The sequence below is a fragment of the Bos indicus genome, chromosome 1, assembly GCF_029378745.1.
Source record: "Bos indicus isolate NIAB-ARS_2022 breed Sahiwal x Tharparkar chromosome 1, NIAB-ARS_B.indTharparkar_mat_pri_1.0, whole genome shotgun sequence".
Taxonomy (NCBI): domain Eukaryota; kingdom Metazoa; phylum Chordata; class Mammalia; order Artiodactyla; family Bovidae; genus Bos; species Bos indicus.
Genome location: NC_091760.1, coordinates 59,827,237 through 59,853,807, shown reverse-complemented (window position 1 = coordinate 59,853,807; position 26,571 = coordinate 59,827,237). Strand labels below are relative to the sequence as shown.

Below are 26,571 nucleotides of genomic sequence, written 5' to 3'. Positions count from 1 at the left end.
TAAGTAAAATGGTTTCTTTACTTTTCAAAAAAAACGAAAGTGCCTGATTTGGGAATTTTGAGTCTTTATTGGCATGTTTTCCAGTTGGCTTTGTTGTGGTTTCCAGCGCGTCTTAACTGTGTATTAGCTTCTTTCATGTTTGGAGTCGATGGTCTTGGTGATAGTAGTAGCTGCCATCATGACGGGGCTGAAAGGCCAGCAGCCCAAGCCACTGGGCTTGTATTATATAAAGACTGCCTTTGACTTGGCCACAGCTGCTCTTTGCAAAAGTCACTGCTCTTCTAGACTACAGCTTACATTCTTCAGTCAGATACCAGCAACAGTTGGGCTTTTGCTCTGCTGTCAATCAATGGGCAATTATTTATTCTTCAGTTATATACCCATCGCTAGGTTCAATAGCTTTTTACTTCAACTTCTAGATCAGAGGTTTCATTTTTTGTACAAAATTTCTAATATCCTTTTACAGGAAGTATAAGACTGAAGTATAAAACTTCAGTCATTTAGGCTGAAATCCTGTGAAATTGTAAAGTCCAGGAAAAAAAAGAGAGAAATCCAGGATTACATATGCTAGGAGGTTTATAGAAGGTACCATTCTCTTTTTTAGAAAAGATGGAAAGTCATTTGGGGAAAAATAATAACTTGATTTCAGATGAAAAGACAGAATATTTATTATTTAAAGCCCAAATTAGGCTGCACTGAGTTGGTTTGGATAAATTTTACCTCGAGCTGCTTGAAAGAGATTCTGGGGCCCTGAACCCAGATAATCAAAGTCACTGTGTGAGACACTACCCAAGTGATGCTACAGGTAGTGGCAGTCACTCACGGGATAAATATTATCAGCGTCCTTCCAGCTGCTTCTCACTCTCTGGTAAACGCTGTCCCCTATTCACAACACTCTGTCTTACTTCACTGACGCCTTCGCACTGCTAGGTTATTTCTTGTGTTGCAATCATTTGCACAGAAAGGGTGTTCCCATGGCTCTTTTGCTTGTGTGTGGCTTCCACTCACATTCCTAGAAGCGAGTTGCAAATATATTTAGGGGAGCAATATCCTCCAAAGGATGCTAAGGCTAAAGTCTAAAGTGACAGTTATTTGACAGAGAAAGGAGATTGATTAAACTCCCCAAAGACTGGTGCTGTGTGTAATGCATTTATACAGCAGGGGTGGGTCCTCTCTGCCCCTGACAAGTCTTGTTATTCCTCATTCTCGGTGTTGATAGAGTGGGTCTGTCAGTGCTTTGGAGGGTGTCGGCGTTCATGCTTGCAGTTACCACTTTAAGTCTCTGTGTCCCTACTCCAGTTACCTAGCACTGTGTATTTCTAGTCCTCTGACTGGCAAATCATTTTTGTTACAGTTCTTTTGTGTAAAAACAGTTCACATAATAGCTGTGTGTTAGACAAGGCATTAATCCTCACATCACCGGGGATGAGTCAGCACTGTGCACTCCTGCCCGCCCGGCTCAGCTATTATGACGTCAGCACTGGAGGGCAAGCTTCAGACACAAGCAGTGCAGGGGCCTGGAGACCTGGGTCATAGATTAGAAATCAAGGGGAGACCTTTGAGATAAAAAACATAATTGAAAGGCCGTGCCTGGCTCATAGGAAAATGTGAAACTGATTCGATTCTACATCAGCCATCAACCTGGCAGCTTCTAGAAAGATCCAAGTTTTAACCAGAAATGAGGCTGAGCAAGTGACCTGGAATAGACTGAGCGCCCATCCATGTACCCACTAACCTTTTCCCACCTCCCAGGCCAGGCTTCATGATTGCTTAGATTGTTTAAAATCCTGAGACTGCCTTTATTTCAAGGGTGACGGGGCCTGTGACAGTTCTGCTGACCTCATGTGCCCACAGACACAGCTGATGGCTCCAGAGGTGGTGCCCCAGGAGCCCATCAGAAGGAGAAGAAAAGTTCCCTGGGGTCAGGTGAAAACATTATCCCTTAGCGCTTCTAGCTCCTAATGCCACTGAATGGCCTCCTCCAGGCAGGTACAACATTCTGCCTGTTCGAATTTTTTCTCCTTGGCACTGCCTTTAGTCCAAAGTCCCAGTCTGGATTTTACATAGATTTCAATAGGAGCTGAATAGCTTCCAGACGTTCCCCCGAAAGTGTTTCATCCCATTCATCTTTAGCAGAGCAGAGAGGAGCCCTCCATGACCTGACATGCTGCCTTGAAGTAGATAGCACAGACTCGCCCTATTTGAGAACCAGGTTCTTATAATGTAGAACTGTCCACAGTTCAAACTCAGATGCATTCTCAGAAAGGACCTTTCTCTATTGAAAACTAAACGTTGAAAAGCCTGAAAATTCACTGCCTACCTTCTCTGTTAACAAGACATTCCTCTATCACACCCTTGATCTCCCACTCTTCCTTTCACCCAGTGATAACCATCCAAAGTGCCTTACTACTGGGGTCTTCTGCCTTCATTGCATTGCTTGGAGGCTCCTATCCTGCTTGTAGAAGCTAATACTACTGCTTAGCTTAGGTTTTGATGGATTATCATGTATGGCTCTTTATTCAGTTTTCAGTCAACAAACGTTTATGGAAAACCAGTCACTATTCTCAGTTCTTAAAACTGCTAAATAAATAAGAAATGCTCCCCATTGTTAAAAATCAGCCTGATAGGGAGATATACATAAATAAAGGCCATGCCATGTGATGGCCACTGGAATGGAGGTATACAAGATGTAGCAAGGGATCAAAAAAGAAGCAGGAGCACCTGCCTGCACATGGGGGGTGCCCAAGCGGAACCTAAAAGCCTGAAGAGTGAGCTGTAGTTTATCAGGTGAGTATGGGGGAGGGGGGAGCAACAGAAGATCGAAATCAGAAAAAAAGCCAGCGCAATGGAGGTGACACACAGCAGGCAGGTTCCGAGTTCTCGGCACAGTTTCGTGACTAAAGGAGATCCTTTCAGAGGAGATGAGGCTGGCAAGTAAGCAGGAGGCAGATCATGGAAGGCTTTGTATGCTGAGCAAGGAGTTTGGACTTGAAGTAACAGGCTTGGTGAGGCTTTGAAGAATTTTAAGGAGATTTATGTTTTAGAAAAAGAGCAGTCTGGTGACTGACTGAGAAAAGGGAGAGCCGGTCAAAGATGAAAACCAAGGGCTTCAACTGTGCAGTGGGGCTGGGAAAGGAGAGGAGAGGCCACTGGGTAGTGCGGCATAGACCCTGATGTTTGCCTAATGCCAGCCTGGCTTGGCCCCATGCACAATCCTTGCCTTCTTGGATGAAGGCTCACATGTTTTGTGGGGCCAAATTTCAGGTGAAATGTTCCTTTAAGTCCCTTCACTGGAGACCTCAACTTGAGTTGGGCCTACTGGTTTCCAGAAATATGTGTCTCCTTCTCTCATAGTGGCCTTGGCAGGCCAAGAAGGAGGGGACATTGCCAGTCTGGCAATGCCAGTCTGCCTTCTTTCACCTGAAAATGAAACCAGTTCTTAATAAGATCCTCCTAAAGTCAATCAAAGCCCCAGTTCCTATCATTTTCCCATGGCTGCCCTTTTCTGAGAAGTTCCGAGCCATTGAACTGAATTGCAACTTATGCACAGCAGAGTGTTGAAACAATGCAGGATATTTGTTCCTTCTTTCTGAATTAGAGTTCACCATAAGCGTGCTTTTCTCTTGTTCACTTTGGGCTGCCAGGACAATTTAAAGGAGGTTTTCAGCAGCTTCTGTTGCATGTGCCATGTTCTCTTTAGCAAATGGGAAGATATGTGTGGGTGTGCATAAGTCTTCTCTGTATTACTTTCTGGAGAAATGTTTGCAGAGATGAACAAGATAAGGAGTAGGGACCTATTGAAAGCCCAGGTCCCCTCAGTGACCTGAGTGCAGAACGTAGGCTGGTGATCAGATGGTCAATTATGTGTTTGTCAAAACACAGTGGGCTGCATTCCAGACTGCCAGCTTTGGAGGCCCAGCTTCTGCCAACCAAATGTCATCTGGGAACATGCAACACTGGGCACTGTGAAGGAGTTTGAAATAGACCATGCCACAGCCAACCTACTGCCAGTCTTATAGCACCAATATGGCATGCACAGCCGGGCCCCATGTTTCAGAGCTCAGGAATTCACTGTTCTAAATTCAAGAGGTCAGATGGGTTCATGTTTTCAAAGCCTATGTTCTCTGCTTTGAACATTGTGACTTGCTCCTCAGCGATTTCCAAGTGATTTTTTCCAGTCACATCTCTGTGGAAACCACTCTTTTTATGATGGTTATGAGAGCCTTGTAAATGTCCCAGAGGAGAGAAAAAAAATAAACTTGCTCTGACAATGACTATGAGATTCTGATAGAGGGATTCCAAGTCTTAGGAAATTACATGAAAGGTGCATAGTTTTTAAAATATCAGGAACCACCTTGGCAACTTATAAAAAGCAGAAGGGCTTTGCCTATTTTATAAAGTGATTTGCATATACCTGCATAAATAATGTCCCCACCTGTACTTTTATGCATTTAGGTTGAATAAATTAAATTCAGTGATCTTTAAAATATTCACTGTCTTTCATTGCTCAGATATCATTTTCAGGACCCTTCCTTCTCATGTTTTTTTCCCTGTAGTAGTAGTGGCTATTTTTTTTCTATCTTTGATTCAGAGAATCAAAATACACTACAGACCAGTCTATCATAGCCAGGAGCATTACCTCTCTCTGCTTCCTTTCCTTTTAGCCTTTCTACCTATTAAACAATGCTTTCCATAAGCTTTTCATAAAGGAAATGGGAGAGTATATTACTAAAATGAAAACATAGCACAAGCTAGGATTCAGAATCATATTTAGTGGTGAGTTAAAACATAAACGAGCACATTGCCCTTGTGTGTTCTTAAGAAACTTAACACTGAGTTACGAAAAGAAGCCATACTATTGAGTGTTCCATATGCACATAAGATAATAACAATTCCAAAAGGAATGATACTCCAATAAGTACTGTAGGATTTCTTTCATGAGAGAAAACTTATGGGCTGGAAAACATCGTGTAAAATGTGATTTTTGTTGTTGTTCAGTTGCTAAGTGGTATCCAACTCTTTGTGACCCCATAGACTGCAGCGCCCCAGACTTCCCATTTAGCTAGTCTTGAAAAATGGCTTGAATGTAAAAAAAAGAAAGAAAGAAAGGAAAAGTAAAGAAATGATATCCCGAGCAAAAGTATAAACCTAAGTGTAGGATTCTTTGAAGGGGTACAATAAAAAGCAGTTTTTCCCCACTCAAATTTTAAGCCCATTGAAAAATTAAAAAAGTGATAGCTGGGGAGCCAAAATTCTTGCTAAAGTCTAGGTGGAAGGACAGAACTTAGTATGAGAGGTAGAAGGGGCTCACTGACTCTCTTCCTCCCAAGGGAAAATCTGGATCTGCATAAGAGTAATGCTTTTCCAGGTCACTGACTCCCACTAGTCTAAGCAGTCTAGAAAGGAGAAAGACTCAGAAACTTCAATAGATAAGTCCCAGCCAACTGAGAAACAGGGACCAAGGGCTGCCTTACCAACAGGATGATTCTCCTCCATGGAAAAGTATTAGCATAAGGAATGAGGCAAGATATGTTTAGAAAACTTCTTTATGTAAACTGGGAGGGGGAAGAGGCTTTCCTGCAAACCCTAAGATCCACAAGCTGGGAAACAAGAGGAGGAAGTACTGAGTAAAATGAAAATGGAAACCAGAGCCAAGAGGTCAGATAAGGCTCTCAAATGCCTAAGGGGACATACCTGAGGTTGAAACCAGCTGTCATAGAATTATTGGAGTTCTAAACTGAGGCTTCCTTTTTAGACTCTTAAAATTACCAGAATCAGAATCCCAGGAACAAGCAAGAAATGAAGACAATGAACTAAACCCAAGTTGGAAACAAAAACAAAACTCTTATCTTTTGTGAAACTAGTGATAAAATTTGTTGAGTACTTGCCTTTCTTTGGGTACTAGACAAAATATTTTTAATGGCTATATGATTTAACCTTTTAAACTACTCTTTTTAAGTCTATAATGTTACAAAAATGAAATGGATATTTAGCATGTTTGAATAATTTTTTCCAAGAATGCCTAGGAAATAACAGACAGAACTTGAATCCAAGACTATCTGTCTTAAAATCTTCGTGGAATTTCATTAAACACAAAGTGAATGTCTACTAAGTGCTGAAAACCTAATAGCAAAACACACAGAGCCTCTGCCCTGCTGGAGTTTACAGTCTGGGGGATGGGAGAGAGACATTAATCAAATGGTCACACAAAAGAACTTATAATTGCAAGCTGTGCTTACTGCTGTGAAATAAAAGTGCCAGGTCCTCTACAAGCAATATAGGAGGGGGATCTAAGTGAGTCTGGAAGTACAGAAGACGCTTCCCTGAGGAAGTGATTCTGAGCTGACCTCTGAGGTTGAGGAGATAATTCAGGGCCTGTTGATGTCAGGATCTCTGATGACATGTTAAGGACCTGCCTCAGGGCAATGGAAAAGCACATTTAAGACTGAAAGTGGCATGATCAATTTTGTATTCTAAAAAGATCTTGCTACTCTTGTACATTTATCCCAAACAGATGGAAACATATCCACACAGAAAACAAAGTTTATGGCAGCTTTACTCACAATAGCCCCAAACTGGAAACCACCCAGATGTCCTTCAATAAGTAAATGGTTAAACCATAGTATGACCAAACCATGGAACTGCTCAACACTTGGAAGTAGTGAACTCTTGATATGTATAACTTGGATTAATAACAAAGATGTTACACTGAGTTAAAAGGCCAATTTCCTTTATAGAACATTCTTATAATGACAAAATTATAGAGAGCAGATTAACAGTGATTAAGGAGTGAGGGAAGATGGGGCTGACTGTGGCTACAAAATTGTAGCCCAAAATAGTCTTAGGATGTAGCCGTTCTGTACTTTGACTAGTGGTAATCATGCAAATCTTTACATAAGGATGTGATAGCATAGAGCGATGCACACACACTTATACGAGCATATGTAAAATGAGTGAAATCTGAATAAGGTGGATGGATTGTACCAGTGTCCGTTTCCTGATTGTGATATTGTACTACAGTTAAACAAGATATTATATTGGGCCATTATGAGAGAGGGGTAGAGGGCATACCAGACCTTTCTGTATTATCTCTTACAATTGCATAATAAACTACCATAAACCTGAAATTAAAAAATTAAGCTAGTTTCATTGTGGTAAATTGTTTAGGAGGAGCAAAAGTAAGGAGACTATAGTAATAGAACAGATAAAAAATAGACTTGGATTTTGACGATGGGAATGGAAGCAAAATGAAGGCAACTGAGAGATAATTCAGAAACAAAATATATAATTTTGAAACAAATATATGGATTGGATGTGGGAGATGAAGGAGAAAGAAGTGACTACTGGTTTTATGTTTGTTAAAAATATGAAGGATGGTGCCACTCAGGGTTCTATGAAACACCAGAGGAGAACTGGGGTTAAGATCTATTTCTGAGATGTCTAGTGTCAAATGCTTTTGATAGAGAGAAGTAATCATATTGGGTAGGCAGATGAATGTATACAACTGGAATTCAGAAATAAAATGAAGACAAATGAAGCTGTTGGCATGGATGATAATTGCCTAGGGATAAGGTTAGATGGAGAAGAAGGCCCAAACTGGGACTTGAAGAACTCAGTATTTAATCACCTGGAAGGGAAAAATGAGGCTGTGAGTATCCTCAGAAGGAATAGCTAAGGGGTCCAGTACTCTTGCCTGGAAAATCCCATGGACAGAGGAGCCTGGTGGGCTGCAGCCCATGGGGTCACTAAGAGTTGGACACAGATGAACAACTTCACTTTCACTTTTCACTTTCATGCATTGGAGAAGGAAATGGCAACCCACTCCAGTGTTCTTGCCTGGAGAATCCCAGGGACGGGGGAGTCTGGTGGGCTGCCATCTATGGGGTCGCACAGAATCGGACACGACTGAAGTGACTTAGCAGTACCAGCAGCAGTAGGAAAATCAGAAAACATTGACACAGAAACCAAGAAAAGAAAGCGTTTCAAAGAGAGTGGTCAATAGTGACCCCTGAGGAGTCAAGTAAGTTAAGGGTTGAAAAATATATCACTTAATGTATTAGTCTGAAGGTTGTTGTTGACTTTAGCAAAAGGTGGCTTGTTGAAGAGGTAGAAGCAGTAACTTATTTGTTAAAGGATGAGGAAAGTATAAGAAGTGAAGAAACAGAGCAAATGTGGATAAGTCTTGGAAATTTTACCTTAAAGGAAAAGAAAATGAGCTAGTATAATATCTTAGGAATGTGGAGGGGGGGTGAGGTCAAAAGAAGTTTCTGGAGGGGAATGGCGATTTTAGCATTTTTATATGCTTAGAAAAATACAGTAGAGACGAGAGATTCAGTGTATAGGAGCGATAATAGGATAGGATGACTGTTGAATGGATGGTTCCTGATATGACAGAGACACGGGGTCCTGAGCACAAGCACAAGGATAGACGGATGGACATCTCTTCCATAGTTACAAGAAAGAAGAAGGAAGGGTAGAGATACATGCAAGCTGTGTGTAGGCTTGGTTCTGAGAGGTTGAGAGGTGTCCCAAATGGTCACTCCTAGGGAGCAAGGTGCTGCCAAGAATAAGTGAGGAGGAGATTTCAGGAAAGTAGAAGTGTAAAATCGTTCTTGGGAAAATAGGATGGCAGGTTGACCAGAAGAACACAGTGGGATTCTCCTTGGCAATGCAGAAGGTCTAGGTGAGTCTGATGGGTTTTTATAGTACCCATTCTGTCTTGTGTGACTTTCTCCAGAAGTTCAGTGACCAAGGAGGAAACTTAGAGAAGATGTGCCTTTTAGTTCAAATTACGATGGAATTTTACATAATAAGCGTGAAAAGATATTAGGGGTTTTAGTTTCTTTTTGATCCAATCTAAGGCCAGAATGAAAAGGCAGTAAAAGGGCTCTGTTCAACTCTCTAAGCCTCTGGTGAGCATCTACATTGCACCAGACACTGTGTTTGGTACAGAAAAAACAGTCTAGTTTAGTTTAAAGGCTGACATCTAGTCCAAAAGGCCAAGGAACAGGTGATTAGATAACCTTTGCCAAAAGACACAGAAACCCACGTTATTACTTTCTTCTGCCTTCTCCTTCCTCCCCTTCTGGCATTACCTAGTTATTTTCTTGCTTTGTCACTAAATATCTACTCTCTGCCTTATTGACAAGCCTCTAATATACAACATGCATATGTAAGTGACAATTCTGATTTCTTCCGTCATCATTTTGCTAACATATGATCATTTAGGAACAATTAGGTCATCTACTTGAAGTGTGGTATTGGTTCTGGGTGAATTTTCTCTGAATTTTAAGAGCTTCCATCTAACTGTACATAGACTGTTTATTTATTTATTTTCTTGGAAAAAGGGATGGAGAGAGGAAGAGTGGGTAGGTACGAGAGAAGAAGGAAAAAAGGGAAAGAAAGCTAATGATCTATAGAAGACCTGGTATAGCAGCTCACCCTTGTTACTCCAGGGAACTCTCACTTAAAATGAATGGATGAGCCTCCATTCCTAATGGTGTCCTATGTCATCAGACTCCAAAATAGCTTCCAGAGCTGGAGACCTTTCAGAGTACTAAAGATTAACTAAACTTCAGCTTCTAGTAGCATAAAACAAGATATAAAAAAGACCTAAAGAATGTGTAAATTCTTAATTGCCAATAGCACTAGGATTCCCCATTCAGATTTATTCTGTTATAAAGCGGTGGCTTGCAAAGAGGTGGTGGCAATGACAGCTTTCCTTTATTTGAACACATTCCATTCTACTAGATTTCCTTTAGGAAATGACATTAAGACCATTTGACTCAAAACTCAACTGTAGATACATCTGGGATAAAATTTGCCAGCTGTTGAGCAACACAGCTGTATTTTTTTTAATAGTTACTTCTTTCATGATTCTATAATTCACATTTATTGTAAAATATTAAGAAAGTATGGAGAAAATATTCACAATCCCCCTAAACAGAAAAAGTGATTATTAACAATTTTTTAGATCACCTTCTAGTCTTTCCTCTGAATTTAACACGATTGAGCACATACTGTATGTATAAGGTTGTATTCTATTGTTTACTAAATATTATGTAAGCCCTTCTCAGTATAATTACATACTGCCACCATAATGTCTGAATAGTTTCCTATCATATAAAACTCCCAGAATTTTCCTAACAATGCCCTAAGTATAGATATTTGGGTTATTTCCAGTATGTGCCCTTTTATACTTTAAAGTCTTTTAAGATGTAATATGTTACCTGAATTGGCAAACTTGGAGGAAACTTGGGGAAGGCAGGCAGTGATGCCATCCATCAAGAGAATGGTCAGGCAGTAGTGTCACCCTATTCAGAGAGTTACTAATTGCTAATGACTTCATGGGAAATAGATGGGGAAACAGTGGAAACACTGTCAGACTTTATTTTTCTGGGCTCCAAAATCACTGCAGATGGTGACTGCAGCCATGAAATTAAAAGACGCTTACTCCTTGGAAGAAAAGTTATGACCAACCTAGATAGCATATTCAAAAGCAGAGACATTACTTTGCCAACAAAGGTCCGTCTAGTCAAGGCTATGGTTTTTCCAGTAGTCATGTACGGATGTGAGAGTTGGACTGTGAAGAAAGCTGAGCACCGAAGAATTGATGCTTCTGAATTGTGGTGTTGGAGAAGACTCTTGAGAGTCCCATGGACTGCAAGGAGATCCAACCAGTCCGTTCTGAAGGAGATCGGCCCTGGGATTTGTTTGGAGGGAATGATGCTAAAGCTGAAACTCCAGTACTTTGGCCACCTCATGCGAAGAGTTGACTCATTGGAAAAGACTCTGATGCTGGGAGGGATTGGGGGCAGGAGGAGAAGGGGAGGACAGAGGATGAAATGGCTGGATGGCATCACTGACTCGATGGACGTGAGTGTGAGTGAACCCCGGGAGTTGGTGATTGACAGGGAGGCCTGGCATGCTGCGATTCATGGGGTCGCAAAGAGTCGGACACGACTGAGCAACTGAACTGAACTGAACTGAACTGAATGACTATGAAACTCATATTTAAATTTTTAAGTAGTTGTTACAGGATTTATCTAAGCTTTTTTCCCTAAAATTCAAATTCTATGTTTTTAGTTCTAAAGTATACATTTAGTTTGGTTTGCATTTGTTATAGTAATGATGTAAAAGAAAAAAATCCATTCAAAATCTCACTATCCAGAGAGTTAACACTTTGGGGAATATATTTCCAAACATATCTATTTATCTGTCTGTTTTTCTTTGTCTTTCTCTTTTCAAAATAAAAGGAAAATCTGCTGGCTGTTTTGCAGTCTGCTTTTTTACTCATTGTAACAGGCATTTTCCATAATAATAAATATAGATCTACATTATCTTTTTGACAGCCACATTGTACTCCAGTAGAGGGTAATTTATTGAATAAGTCACTTACAGATGGACATTTAGGATATTTGGAAATTTTTTCTAACTAAACAGTGCTACAGTAACCATCTCTATACATATGTGCTTTTTTTTTTTTTTAATTCACTTGCCTGATTATTTCCTTAGGGTAATTTCTAGTAGTGGAACTGCCAAAGTAAAATGTATCTGCTGCTAAAGTGTCCTCCAGCAAAATTGTATCAGTGTATATCCCCTGCTGCTACTGATGCTTTGTCACTTCAGTCAAGTCCAACTCTGTGCAACCCTATGGACTGTAACCTGCCAGGCTCCTCTGTCCATGGGATTCTCCAGGCAAGAGTACTAGAGTGGGTTGTCATGCTGTCTTCCAGACCCAGGGATCGAACCCGGGCCTCCTGCATTGCAAGGCAGATTCTTTACTGCTAAGCCACTAGGGAAAGCCATGTATACCCCTACCAGCAAGGAAAGAGGTTGCCCATTTCTCTGCATCTTCACTAATTCTGTACTTGTCAATTGTACTTTTTGCCATGTAAGGGAATATTTTTATATTGGGGTACAAGATGCTTTTGCCAAGCATACAATCCCATCTGAAAACTTAAAGAATATTACATTTTATTACATGAAAATAGAAATCACTGTGGTAAACAGTATTTTTTAAACAACTAGGGAAATACTATGACATATCCTTAATATTTTAAAAGTAGATATAATCAACGATGAAAAGGTGAATAATACAGTAAAAACATGCAAAGGGCGAATGAGCAGCCTCACAGGCGTTCTGTTGTGTAGTCTCACCCTTTGCTGCAAAGGCAGTGCCCACTCTTGTCCTGTGAGGTCACCTCTAGCGCTGTTTCCTGCGCTCTGCTGGCACCCCCCACCCTCACCCCTCTCCCAGGGAAAGTTGTGGGGAGAGAAGCACCACTCGGGAGACCAGCAGAGTTTCTTTCTGGGTGAGGGACAGTCAGTACTTCCCCTGGTTTCAAACATTTATGTTTATTTGACATCGCCATTCCCCCAAAGGGACAGGCTAATTGTTCACTCATATGAATGTGAAAGTGATCATCTGAGCTCTGCCATCAGACTCCAGAATCAGTAAATTATTGGGAAGGGAAAAATACACACTGGCAACATTGCCTGATCTGTGTCTCCAGGGCAGAATTGACACTATTCTTCTACCAGATGTAGATAGAGATTTCTGGATGTTCTCATAAATAAAGTGCTAGAGGCCATGTCACCAGTGTCCTCCACCTTTCCCTCTCTCTGACTCCCATGTGTATTACTACATACTTAATGAAATGGAATATTTTTCAGCAACTTCAGGGAAAGTGAAAGACGCTAAGAGGCAGAAATGCCACACTGACAGCATCCTCCCCTGCCCTTCACAGCGCAGACTGACAGAGCATCTTCCTGTGTTTTGGAATTGTGAGCATGTGGCTCCCGGCATGTGCAACCCAAGTCTCTCTGAGGGGCAGGAGTTGTGCAACGCTGTTCTGAGTGGTAATTGGAGCATTCCTTCAGCACAAAAAGTTCATTTGCAGATGATAAGGGATGCCATGTGCTCTGGAGCATTTTTTCTACGTCTTTAAAGAAAAACCATGTCCAGAAGTCATATGCAGTTCCTTAAATCCTTAGGCAGTGTCCAGAAGGGAAGCAGAAAAGAAACCATCATGTTCAAGATTGTACAGAAGCTCCTTTAGGCCAATTACAAGCTGAGGCAAGTGGTAGGAACCAGGCCTAGTAAATAACTCCTCTACCTGAGCAGTGAAACTGCCCAAGAAGTGGGAGCACATGACTACCGGCTAGGTTTCAGTGATGCCCCTGGAGCAGTTAAAGACTGGCACTGCCATACTGTAGGCTCAGAGTGCCGAATGTTTAACTTTCTTATTGATGCCCTTAGAAAACGTCACATATTATACCCCTGCCTCTATAACATGGCCTATACTCAGAGGCCAAACAGGACCCAATAATGATGATTGGTGTTGTGTTGTTTATTAGCATGAATCTTCCCTCCATTCTTTCTCAACCTTTTCTTCCCCAAACATCATTGCCAATTGGAAGCTGGGCAGTGGTGTATGTATAGGATATACATTATATATATGTTTGGTACAAATGGGCTTTCCCAATGGCTCAGTGGTAAAGAATCTGCTTGCAGTGCATGAGACATGGGTTTGATCCCTGGGTAGATCCCCTGAAGGAAGAAATAGCAACCCACTCCAGTATTCTTGCCTGAAAAATCCCATGGACAGAGGAGCCTAGCAGTCTACAGTCCAAAAGGTAGCAGAGTCTGTCTGACACGACTGAGCGACTGAGTTCAACAACAACAATGGTACATATGCCACCTAATTAGTCAAAGAGTCTTTCTACTCTCTTGTAGAAGAGGTCTTTGTAGTGATAAATTTTTTTTTTTCTTTCATTAGATTCTTTCTGCACTCTTTCTGTCAGAGATCAGATCAGTCGCTCAGTTGTGTCCGACTCTTTGCGACCCCATGAATCGCAGCATGCCAGGCCTCCCTGTCAATCACCAACTCCCGGGGTTCACTCACACTCACGTCCATCGAGTCAGTGATGCCATCCAGCCATCTCATCCTCTGTCGTCCCCTTCTCCTCCTGTCCCCAATCCCTCCCAGCATCAGAGTCTTTTCAAATGAGTCAGCTCTTTGCATGAGGTGGCCAAAGTACTGGAGTTTCAGCTTTAGCATCATTCCTTCCAAAGAAATCCCAGGGCTGATCTCCTTCAGAATGGACTGATTGGATCTCCTTGCAGTCCAAGGGACTCTCAAGAGTCTTCTCCAACACCACAATTCAGAAGCATCAATTCTTCGGCGCTCAGCCTTCTTCACAGTCCAACTCTCACATCCATACATGACCACAGGAAAAACCATAGCCTTGACTAGACGGACCTTTGTTGGCAAAGTAATGTCTCTGCTTTTGAATATGCTGTCTAGGTTGGTCATAACTTTCCTTCCAAGGAGTAAAGCGTCTTTTAATTTCATGGCTGCAGTCACCATCTGCAGTGATTTTGGAGCCCAGAAAAATAAAGTCTGACACTGTTTCCACTGTTTCCCCATCTATTTCCCATGAAGTGATGGGACTGGATGCCATGATCTTCGTTTTCTGAATGTTGAGCTTTAAGCCCACTTTTTCACTCTCCACTTTCACTTTCATCAAGAGGCTTTTGGTTTCCTCTTCACTTTCTGCCATAAGGGCGGTGTCATCTGCATATCTGAGGTTATTGATATTTCTCCCGGCAATCTTGATTCTAGCTTGTGCTTCTTCCAGTCCAGCGTTTCTCATGATGTACTCTGCATAGAAGTTAAATAAGCAGGGTGACAATATACAGCCTTGACGAACTCCTTTTCCTATTTGGAACCAGTCTGTTGTTCCATGTACAGTTCTAACTGTTGCTTCCTGACCTGCATACAGATTTCTCAAGAGGCAGGTCAGGTGGTCTGGTATTCCCATCTCTTGAAGAATTTTCCACAGTTTATTGTGATCCACACAGTCAAAGGCTTTGGCATAGTCAATAAAGTAGAAATAGATGTTTTTCTGAAACTCTCTTGCTTTTTCGATGATACAGCAGATGTTGGCAATTTGATCTCTGGTTCCTCTGCATTTTCTAAAACCAGCTTGAACATCAGGAAGTTCACGGTTCACGTATTGCTGAAGCCTGGCTTGGAGAATTTTGTGCATTACTTTACTAGTGTGTGAGATGAGTGCAATTGTGCGGTAGTTTGAGCATTCTTTGGCAGTGCCTTTCTTTGGGATTGGAATGAAAACTGACCTTTTCCAGTCCTGTGGCCACTGCTGAGTTTTCCAAATTTGCTGGCATATTGAGTGCAGCACTTTCACAGCATCATCTTTCAGGATTTGGAATAGCTCAACTGGAATTTCATCACCTCCACTAGCTTTGTTCGTAGTGGTGCTTTCTAAGGCCCACTTGACTTTCACATTCCAGGATGTCTGGCTCTAGGTGAGTGATCACACCATCATCACACCATCATGATTATCTGGGTCGTGAAGATCTTTTTTGTACAGTTCTTCTGTGTATTCTTGCCACCTCTTCTTAATATCTTCTGTTTCTTTTAGGTCCATACTATTTCTGTCCTTTATCGAGCCCATCTTTGCATGAAATGTTCCTTTGGTATCTCTGATTTTCTTGAAGAGATCCCTAGTCTTTCCCATTCTGTTGTTTTCCTCTATTTCTTTGCATTGATCGCTAAAGAAAGCTCTCTTATCTCTTCTTGCTATTCTTTGGAACTCTGCATTCAGATGTTTATATCTTTCATTTTCTCCTTTGCTTTTTGCTTCTCTTCTTTTCACAGCTATTTGTAAGGCCTCTCCAGACAGCCATTTTCTCATTTCTTCTAATGTGAGGTTATTGAAGATAAATCAGACATACCTATCTTATCCCAGAGAATAATTTCCAGATATTTATTTAGAATGGCCACCTTACCCTCTCACACTTTTAGTAAGCTAAAACTGATTCCACTTTTAGTTCCCCCCTGGAAATTTCTAGACTTTGGTACATGGAAAGTAATTATCACCTCTAATTTAAAGTTAATCCTATATTTTGAATACAAGAAGCATGTGTCTCATGACAGAAATTGAGTAAAATTACACCTAAATCCTCTAGCAATGTCCTTCATTCTGGTCCATACAAGTTAGTCAAGGGTGCATAAGGGAAGTAGTAGGAAGTCTCTAATTAGAATCATTTTCTGGGATTTTTGCCCCCTCCTTTTCCCATCATTATGAAACTCGAATAGTCTACTACATTGGTTCTTCACCAGGAGATTCTACATACTCCTCTACCACTTTTTATTTATTTTATTGAAGCCTAATTGATTTACAATGTTGTGTTAATCTCTTTTGTATAGCAAAGTGACTTAATTATATATATATAATTTTTTTAATTTTTAAAAATTTTATGAAAGCAGTGATAAACACTGTGAAAAAAATTAACATGAAGATGCAAAAGAGGGCCTCAAAAATCATAAAATGTTGGGGAGGAGAGTAAGAAAATGTAGATTTATTTTTTCCTAGAATGTGTTTGAGCCTATATGACTACCAGTCTACCAGTTTTAATAATAGCACTTTTCAGTGAAGGTTAGAAAGAATCTTAATACTGTTTAGTTTCCCCAAAATATATGAAGTATCTGTTGACAAGGTGTCTATAACAATCTATCTATCTCTATTTATTTATTAATATAGATAATACAAAGGGTCAATTTCTTGGTCGTCTTATTATCACCAGTCATGAACATCTCCTATCTAGAATCTGTACAGAGGTCAACCACCTCACAGTAGGTTGTGTGTTCACCATCCACTCCAACTCTCTAAAAAGAGACAAATTTCAGAAATGTACACTAACATTCAGAAAACTACTTCAGAGATCTGAATCTTGGAGCAGGAATCCAAGAGAAATCTTACTGGTCACAATTATTGGGAATTTCCCCCTTTTCCCCAAACAACAAAGAACTATAGTGAAAACACTTTAAGATTACCTTTTGAGTGATTTTGGTGTTGGATTCTGATTTATTCTTTTTTAGAAAATGAGGGACTACATTTAAATTCCAAATAAATGCTTTTACCTAATAAGATATGAATGTACAATTTTTGACTTTTGTGATACAATGATCATTCATCAAGTCCAGTGTCTAATAATCATTTCCTCTTTAGTAATGACCAAGAGATAGAGGCCTCTTTTAAAGAGTAGATCGGAGTTTTACGGGTAGCTCCCCAAGGGGACATAGAGTTGAAACAAGGAGGGATGTAATTAGAAGCCAGAAAAACAAGAGAGAGCTGGGTGCACATTAACAGTGCCAGCAACTCTAAAACAAGTTAGGCTTTAGTCAAGATGTAATCAAAAACATGTACTCTAGATATTCATCCATTTCTAGGATTGTGCAGGGTTTAATTTCCTCTCATCTCTTAGCAAAAAATAACTTGATCTAAGAAGAAAGATTTCTCCACACCACAGTCAGATTATTTCCTGGGACCAGTACACCCTTGGCAGACCACACTGACTTGTGGACCAGCCTGAGGATCCAGGGAAAACAGACAGAGTGACCCAGAGGGACAGAGTCAGGGCCAGCTGTGGACTGGAGTCTATACCATCTTCCAAAAACTACCCCAAATCAGTCTTTTATTTCCTTTCTCAACAATAGGCATTAGAAAACCTAAAGATCAAAGGTCCTTTTCAGGCCTGAGCTATTGATGTGATTGTAGGGATTATTTCTAGGTCAGCTGCAGCTACCTTTTGCTGTGGCTGGACGCTCAAAGCAATCCTGTACAGGGACACATGCGCACACAGTCTATTGGTATGGGCTTTTCTCCCGCCTATTAGATGCATTACAAATTTGCTTTTAATGGGGCCTCTCTGCATTCAACAGAAATATTTCTGGGACTCTCCTGGCTCCCACAACATTTGCTGGGTGCACGCTTAATATGTTTTAGCTTTGCTGCCTGAAGATGGAATCAGGGACATCTACCTGCACATGGCAGTGCTTGGCTCTTGCAGTTGCAGAACTTAATGTATGTATCAGTAATGAAAATCTTAATTAAGAAAGCTGCATCATTGTCCACGAACACTCATTTTTCTCCCCCTGCAAAGCCCTTTGTGTATTTCGGTATATACCTGGTCCAGACAGACAGAGCCCTCGAAGAGCTTGTCTGGCAGATCTTCTCTTGATTATTAACAGCTAGCGAATGACAAAGTCTCTCTTTCCTTTTGTCTTGAAACTGAGGCTTGGAACAGCACAGCACACAATGTACTGTAGGATTTGTTTGTGTTTTTTTAAACTTGCTTTTATTACGTTGGTGGGTTTAAAAATCCGACAGTGTTGATCAAAACTAATTTAGGTAACTTAGAGTTGCCAAAACACTAGCAGATGCATATTTACACATATACTCTCAGAGAAATGTAATTTTCCATATAGAAACAATGCACAAACATAAGAAGGGACAATTTTAAGCTGTTTGCCCATGTTTCTGGCGCCTTTGCCCTCTGTGCTTAAAGCCTGCCAAGTCCCAACTTCCACAACCTTAGCAGTTCCTTCTTTCTCTGCATCAATATCCACATGCCAGCTGTCAGTTGTGCAAAGTAACATGCTTTGGAAGATGGAATCACTTCCATCTTCCATGGAAGATGGAGTCAGACAGGCAAGTGACCATACCGATAAAAAAAACTGAGTTATTGAGATCTTTTGAAAAGGTGGCCTATAATTATGTTTATGAAACAATATCCAATTGTAATATTTTAATCATTCCCAAATCATAGTTCCCCAAATAAAGTTAATTCATTTGAAATTCTCTTAAAAGCCTCAAAACATTTTACTCTTAAAATGTAGCAACTCCAGAACCTTGAATTGTGACCTACATAATGAAGAGAGAGACTCATGTCTCCTCCACCTGTGTGTATTGTCAGTCTTCTGCATTTTCTAAGTCCATGGTCCACAGTGTTAACCATTTCCTGGAAGAGCCATGCAAGTAATTGAATTGGGCTCCAGCTCTATACTTCCATAATGCTTTCTACTGGAATAGAAGGACACGGCCATCTAAAGAAAGTCTGGCAATAAATATTTAGAACTTGTCTTCTTATTGTACATATACTGCCCTCAACAAGAGAAGAGCAGACACACTGTCTCTGGAGATACTAGTATGATAATATTTATTTACTTTGCTTCTTAGAACTTCACATACTTTAGCACATTTATTTTCAAAACTACTATAAAATAGTTAACAGTCAGCTTTCTGCGTATCTGTAGCATGGAAAATTTGTGTAAATAGCCTCTATGTATCACGTAAATATGAGGAAGACCTTATTATGCGAAAGTTATTTTCAAATATACATATGTTAAGTCTCATGGTTGCATTCAACATTTTAAATTAGGATTAAATATGTAAAGTAAATAAAATAGACTGAAGTTTTACCATAAGAGGTTAGGAGAAAAGCTATCAGAGCTCTTAGGTGCTAGATGGGAAGCACTGTGAACAAGTTGTTTTACTCTGGAAGATTCTCCTTTTTGAGAATCATCTGGCCAACCCTGCCATAAATTCTAAAGAAACTGTGAAGTAACTGGCCTAGAAATATGTTGCAGGTATATAACATAAGGCATATAGTAGACTGTCAATAAATTATGAATGAATAAGGGAAAAAGTAAATTTTGTTGGCATTTCAAAGACTAAACCAGAGATCAGGTACTTTTCTTAATCTTGGAAAGTACTTGATTAGAAATTTGAAGTGTGCTGAATTTCTCATCCTTGATATTCAACTTTCTAAGCAATAGAATATTCTATAGAGGGGAGAGGGGTAGGGGAGCAGGGGGAAGGATGGATTAGGAATTTGAGATTAGTAGATGCAAACTATTATATATAGAATGGATAAAAAAACAACATCCTTTTGTATAGCACAGGAAACTATTCTACCCTGTGATAAACCACAATGGAAAAGAATGTGTGTATATATGTACCTATACATATATGCATATATATTACTGAATCACTTTGCTATACAGTAGAAATAACACATTGTAAATCAACTTCCATAAAATATTTTTTTAAATACTCAATAGAATTATGAAGAATCCTAAGGTTTAAAATGTGGGTAGATTGGTTACCTTCTGTCTCTGGAACCCTGTGTGTGTGTGTGTGTGTGTGTGTGTGTGTAGTACCTGTGTGTATACACGTATCTCCATCCATGTATGTAAACAATCACTGGATCACAATGTAAAATGAACTTACTGTGAGTCCTGAGTAAAAATGTTTGGAAAAAATAGGTAGATCAAGATAATTATTTTTATATTCAGCATACCTACAATGTGCTTATAACTGAAGAGTGACTAGACCCATTAATAGACAACGAAGCCTGGCATGCTGCAGTCCGTGGGGTCGCAAAGAGTCGGACATGACTGAGCAACTGAACTGAACTGAGACCCATTAAATAGGCAGACAGCAGGTCTTCTGATGATTTACCCTCATCTCTGCCTCTCTGCCGAGACCTCAATGCGTTTCCTCATTTTTGTGCTTAAAATACCATATGCTGTCTCAACTTTGGCCCAGTCAACAAGCTGAGGAATCAAGCAAGTTTAGGTCCAAAAAGTGCCATGCAACTGGAGCAAAGTGTCTTGGGAAAGCATACCAGCTGACTGGAAGGATGCTCTTTAGTCCAAACCTGGCCACCATTTGCTCCCACACAGAAATACATCCACTGCCAATGTCATAGGTGATCCCACCAGCAAACATGTGCTCCATGGTCCTCCAGAACAGCATATTTATGTTAGCACCTAATGAAATGTCCATAAAGCAACATACGGTCTGTTATATTTAAGTACCCATGACTTCCTTATTTCAAAAGTACCTTTAAACATAGTAGTAACATTTCTCTATATGCAAACCTCTGTACATAAAAAGGTTTACATTTTAAAACAAACATGTTTTTGAGTTTTATCCAAATTCAAAAAAAGCATCTGAAAAATTTAACAGCTGAAAAACACTTTCTTCTTGCTGGGAAAACTTAAACCTTGCTAGGCTTTATGCAACTTTAAAAAAAAATCACTTCTGTGCTGAGAACTAGCATGAGAAATCTCAGCATGAAAGGTTGTTGGAATTTTTTTCTTCAGAGAGCTAAAACCAATCGTTGGTTATAGAGTGATGCCACAATATGCATATGCTTTGTTAGGAACAAATATGATCTAATTTCAAGGGCATCTTCAACCAAAATTAGGGGGGAAATGATAAAGGCTACTTAAGCAGCAATCCAGCATCTGAGAGCAAAGCTTGAGGACCTCATTGTCCCATCAAGGTCTTGAAACGCTGCTAACCCTGAACTGGTTGTTACTGTTTGAAAAGCCTACGGGTATTTGTTTTATTATGGTCTCACTCAATCCTTCCTCAACCGAGAGGATCTCACAAGGGAAGCGCAGCTCTGTGATGGTGTCCTGGACTTTGTTTTCTGTTTGTTTCAGCACTTCAATAAATGGTCTGTTACCTGCCATTATGACCTGCATGCATTTGCCGAGCAGTTTTTCAAATCAAAACAAATTATGTGGCTGTGTTTCTAGAAAGCCTAACCATTTGAAGATACTATGGAATTGGAAACTCGCGTAGACATGGCCACGCAATTGTAGGTTCATACACATATGTTTAGGCATATTCAGGAAAATAGGAAAAACAAAAAAAGACTGGACAATGCAAATATGGAAATACAGCTTGTTCAAACATTTGCAGCCCATACTCCTAACAGTGTACATATGTAGAAGTGACTTTGTAAAGAAGGCCCACACTCAAGCATATTCCTCTTAATACTCTCTTAGAAATTAAAGAACATAGCATAAATTTCAATATCATAATGGCTTCCTTTCGAGTGTGATGCCTTTGGGTAGGACTTAGGGGCCACTTCCTTTATGGGAAGAGAGATAGCAACAACGTACTCTATTATTTACTGGGTGATTTTTGAAAGAAACAAGTCCTTCCTTGAAGACAGGCGTGGATATTTCAAGACCTCCTCAGAAAATTTTTTCAGCACCTTCTGTGCTCCAAATCTGAGGCATCGTGTTTCAGTATAACTGAGTAACAGGCTGGCAAATTCCCTGCTTTCCTATTCACCAAAATCCAAAATAGAACTCAGAAAAACTCCCTCCTTCATCACCATACCCCACAAAAAAACATCCACTGGGACCCCCAGGAAGAAATAGACACCCCCTCCCCCAAAAAAAGACCAAAAACAAAAACTACCAACCAGCAAATAGAGCCAGTCCTGAAAGACAAATTCCCAGCTGTAACTGTAGCACTTTGCTCAGTACTGTGAGCTTGCTAGAGCTGGCACATTTTTTAAAATACAGATGCATAAATGTGCTGTCTGAGCCAGAGGAGATGCAGCATTCCCTTTGGTATTTCTTATCTAGACTAGTCGGCATCACCCGTGCAATTGACATGAACTCGGGCAAACTTTGGGAGATGGTGAGGGACAGGGAGGCCTGGTGTGCTGTACTCCATGGAGTAGCAAAGAGTTGAACGTGACTGGGCGACTGAACAACAACATCTAGAGTACATTGCAAAGGAGTAGCCTCCTGAGACCCAAAGTAAAAGACTCAATTTGCCATCTGACCACTTTTTTAAAATTAAGACTTCCTGTGACTTAATTTCTCATAACATCTGTAGAAAACCACCTTTTTCAGACTTCTGAAGCATTTTCTAAATTCAAACGTTCACTGTCTGTATCTTACATGTATACACATATGCATACACATTTAGAGATTATATATTTAAAGTGAAATATGTAACATGGACCGCTTTATAAGTTTCCAAAAGAGTATGCATATGTGTGTGTGTTTGATAATTATTTTACAGTGGACATAATTTAATCAAACCAGTGGAAAATCTTTGTAAACCAATATATATATTCAAGCTTCCCAGTTGGCTCAGTGGTAGAAAATCCACCTGCCAATGCAGGAGACGCAAGAGACATGGGTCCAATCCATGGGTCAGGAAGATTCCCTGGAGAAGGAAATGGCAACTCACTCCAGTATTCTTGCCTAGGAAATCCCACAGACAGAGGAGCCTGGCAGGCTACAGTCCGTGGGGTCACAAGAGAGTTGGACATGACTTAGCAACTGAACAACAATATGCATATTAATTTTTTTGGACCATGAGATATGCATTCTTTAAAAATAGCTTATTTTATTAAAATAATTTTTAAAATTTTATTAAAAATTGCTTATTTTATGGAGGACTTCTTTTTTCTTGTCTAAATGGTTTTCTAGAATGCATTTTTTAAATTAAATAATACTAATGAAAGTAAAAGGAAAGAAAATATGCTCTAACCAGAGGTCCAGTTTAACTTCCAAAGTTGGGCCAAAATTTTGTCCAAAGCTTAAATCTGCCTCTGAGGGATAAAGATTAGAAACACTGAGGTCTTTACAAAAAGATCAAGGTCCAAAGGCCATTCCCAGTAGCTTAGGGATGAATTCCAGGGGTTCAGACCTGTTTTTGACAACATGCCCTGTCTATTCTTACGTCCTTGGGGGCAAGTTAATTAATCTTTAAGCCTCAAGTTCCTTGGTTATATAATTAGAATAGTAATAGTAATTGCTTCCAAGAATTCTGATGAAGATTAAATGAGATAAAACATGTGAAGCATTTGGTCCAGTATCAGTCACATAGAAAGTGCTCCATAATGGTAGTAAGAGTCTAAATTATTTTAGCATTGGCAGTATCTTTAGAATAAACACCTCACCTGGAGATGGCCATGATGAATAATTCAGTGTGTTATTTCTGGCTTGTCTCTCAGTTTATATATGATGATTTTTTTTTATAATCACAACACATGTAATTATACTACCAGCATTTTGTTTTTTCAAGGTAATATTTATTGCACACTAACACCATTCCAGGTGCTGTGGAAGGCATGTGAAGCATGTCATGTCATGTGATAATCCTTACTCCAGGCCCTATCAGTTACCATTATTAAACCCATTTTTCAGATGGTGGGACTGAAGCAGAGGGCACATCAGCAGTTTGCCTACAATTACATAACTAGGTAATGATGGAGTCAGACCTTGAACAAGGCAGCTAGTACTAACGGCTAAGCTAAGAAAAGTTACAAATAAAAAACATTGTATACAAAATGTTTATCATAAACGTTTTTTACCTTTTCACTGTAGATATTTTGTACATATACAAAAGTAGAAAGAACATCATAGTGAACCCTCATAAATTCCTCACTCAACTTCAACAATCAGCTCATGGCAAATCTTCTTAGACATAGCTATGTTATAAAACTGGAAATAAGCCATATGTTCAACTCTAGGGAATTGGTTAAGTGCTTTATGATTTATCCATTAGATAGAATTTTTGAATCATTAAAATGTTTATGAAGAGCTTATAATAATGTGGACTATTTATGTTATATACTCAAGGATGGCATACATAATTACATAATTATACATATTATGTAATCACAACTATTTTTTAGTAATAAGTTATAGATCCTGGAAGACTGTATTTTTTCATCTTCCCCCTTTTCTGTTTTCCTAAATTGTATATCATGAGCACATTTTATTTTTAATGATAAAAAGTTATTTCTTTTATATTTAGAAAAATATATGTGTGTAAAGGTAGAGAGTTTATTTATCTGACTTCACCGTGGAAATGAGTTTATACAAATAGAGTATCCCACATAACAGATGCAATCTCTTCTTCATTATCAAAAGATATTTTCTTTTATTAAGTTTCAATATAGTATCTTAAATTGATACACACATTTAGCTTTCTTAGAATATATTTACCATAATTCATACTTTTATAAATGATTGAGGGTCATCATCACTAAACAACAATTTTGTTGTGTTTCTACTGATTGTGATGAGGATGTGGAAGTATAAAAATAATTCTGTATATTTGAATATTGTTTTGTGGTTTCCAAGCAGTTGCATGTGGCATTAACTATTTGGTCCTTAGTCTCTAAGATTATTTGTTTCTGTGCTTATTTACCCCCAGACTTCCATAATATTTTTAGTTCTCATGTCTCCTTTTTATAGTTTTTATTCCCCTTCTTTAGTGATTAAGTTTCTTCTTGTTGTGCCAGCCTCATTCCTTCTCTAATGTGCTACTTCTAATCTGCTTCAGATGGGGGGTGGGGGGAACTAACATCACTTAGGTTGCCCATGAAGTCCATGCAGTTACTCATTCACTTGACAAATATGTAAATGAGTGCAGTACAGTGTGTACTCAGCAGTATACAGATAAACAAGACACAAATCGTGCCATCAGAGAAGTTTTAATCCAGCAGCAGGTCTGAGATACGTGCCTACTTCACTGGAAGCCATAGTAGAAAGTGATGTGCTCTCTGAAAGCAGTACAGATTTAGTATTACTGCAGTTCAGAGAAGGGCTAACTGGGGGCTTTACCAGAAGAGGCGATGCTGAATTTGGGCCTTGAAAGGCAAGCAGGACTTGAGCAGACAGAAGAAAAGAACATTTCAGAAACCATGAGCAAAGCCTGGAAGAATCAAATGGCAATGACTCTGCAAAGGAGTAGTTGGGTTTAACTAGAGCATGGAGTGTGTGAAGGCGAGTAGTGGGCAATAAAGTGGTAAAAATAAATTGGGACCAGAAAGTGAAAGGACTTGATTACCAGACCAGGAATTTGGACTTTATTCAGTAGACGATAGGGAGCTGTTGAAAGTTTTTAGTAGGAGAGTAACATCCTCAGAGCTGTGCCTCAGAAGATGAATCTGGCCACCGTGAGCAAGATGAATTGGACAAGGGAGAGACCAGAGGACACAGATCAGGTAGGAGACTATCTCAATAGTCCAGGAAGAGGCAGCGAGGGCCCTAACTAGGGCAGGGGCAGAGGGAACGAACGGAGCCAGCAAACATTGATGAGATGTGGCAGAAGGAGAATTATATCCGTTATATTTGGGAGCAAGGGAGAGGAAGGCACCAAAGACATCGTTGTACTATTGAGCCTAAGTGGGGCCATAAACAGAAGCAGAGGGCTAAGAACAGGAGCAGATTTGGAGCGGAAAGCATGAGTTTAATTTTGAACATAAAGCATGAAGGTGCTGACTGGGTAGCTGTGAAAGTTCAACTGGGCCTTTGGAGACAGGAGGCTACAGTGCAGCAGAGGGGCCGGGCTTGGAGATCAGGACTTTGCCTCAAAGACAAAGAGGACACAGTGGCAAGAGCAGAGTTTCTCCGAGAGATCTGAGGGATTTATGTGTGGTCTACTTGATTCCAGTTCTGGCTGCTTGCACGTCTTTTTCACTTTCTTTCTGTTCTTAACCATATTTGGAAAGTTGCATAAGTGGCTTGCAGATGTATGAATTATACATAAAAACATACAAAATATACTCTAAAATAATGAAGCAATTTGGAATATGGCTATTTGAATCAATTTCACATTACCCACAGCTTTTATCTTCACATATAGTATGTTCCTGTGTGACTTTAGAGTAGTCACTGCACCTCTCTGGGTCTCAGATTCCTCTTCAGTTAAATGAAGATGTTGATTAAGATCTGTGGTCAACGTAACTGGCTGCAAGCAGCCGAAACTGACATTATATAAGAATCACTTGGAGAAGGGAGGGGCAGAGACCAGGGCTCAGGGATCTGTATTCTTTAAATCGTCTAGGTGATTCTGGCATGCAGCCAGGGTTAGTAACCACTGGGCTACACATTCCAGCTCTTACATTCTAAAGTGTTCCCAGTC

At 39.9% G+C, this 26,571-nt stretch overlaps 1 protein-coding gene across 45 annotated transcripts in view; it reads left to right on the top strand.

Moving 5' to 3' along the window:
* The window catches only part of ZBTB20 (zinc finger and BTB domain containing 20), an 863,676-nt gene that overhangs the window by 662,908 nt on the left and 174,197 nt on the right, over positions 1-26,571 (top strand). For 2 of the 45 annotated variants that reach the window (XM_070794672.1, XM_070794186.1), the window contains exon 1: positions 6-25,651. The exons of the other annotated variants lie outside the window; for them this stretch is intronic. The gene's annotated coding sequence lies outside the window, so the exon portion shown is untranslated. Of the gene's footprint in view, positions 1-5; positions 25,652-26,571 lie in introns of those variants that run through there. 45 annotated transcript variants of the gene reach the window in all.